The sequence below is a fragment of the Branchiostoma belcheri genome, unplaced genomic scaffold, assembly GCF_001625305.1.
Source record: "Branchiostoma belcheri isolate BF01 breed outbred unplaced genomic scaffold, Haploidv18h27 scaffold5, whole genome shotgun sequence".
In the NCBI taxonomy this organism is placed as follows: domain Eukaryota; kingdom Metazoa; phylum Chordata; class Leptocardii; order Amphioxiformes; family Branchiostomatidae; genus Branchiostoma; species Branchiostoma belcheri.
The window spans coordinates 3,199,302-3,199,889 of record NW_017804131.1 but is presented as its reverse complement, the minus strand read 5'-3'; positions in this window follow the sequence as shown (position 1 = coordinate 3,199,889).

Here is a 588-nt window from a genome sequence, read left to right as displayed (position 1 = left end):
GACATATGTAATTAAGAACGGCAGAAATACAGGCAGATATCGATTATGCAAATGAAGACTTAATTTGCATAATTAATGAGAAAATGTTATATTTACATAGTGGTAACTGCCTGGAATTTCATACTTGGGATATTTGAAAGTTATGTGAAGGTGAACATAATTAAACATAACTTATTCAAATAAGGACATCATTTGCATAATCTATGAGGAAATGCTATAATGGCATTCTTTGATAAGATAAGACTGTCTTCTGGTGTAGAATATGATCAACAGATATAATTGATGCAAATATAGGATCCTATTTGCACAATCAGGGGGATTAATCTATAATTTCTTACTCATAAAGGCTAACATCATTTGGCGAAGGTATGAGATCGTGGAACTCTAGTTATTAATCAAATCAGTTGCTCACTGCATGCCTGTTATATATGCATGTTTACTGTAAAGCATTATAGACTACGTGAAATATACAACATCCATCTTGCAATGAAAAGTTTAAGTATAAGGCCACACCAAGTAAATTTTATGGATGACGTCCTTTGGAGACCCTAAATCTAATGCGAGAGGGCGTAAAAAAAACAAGAAGGG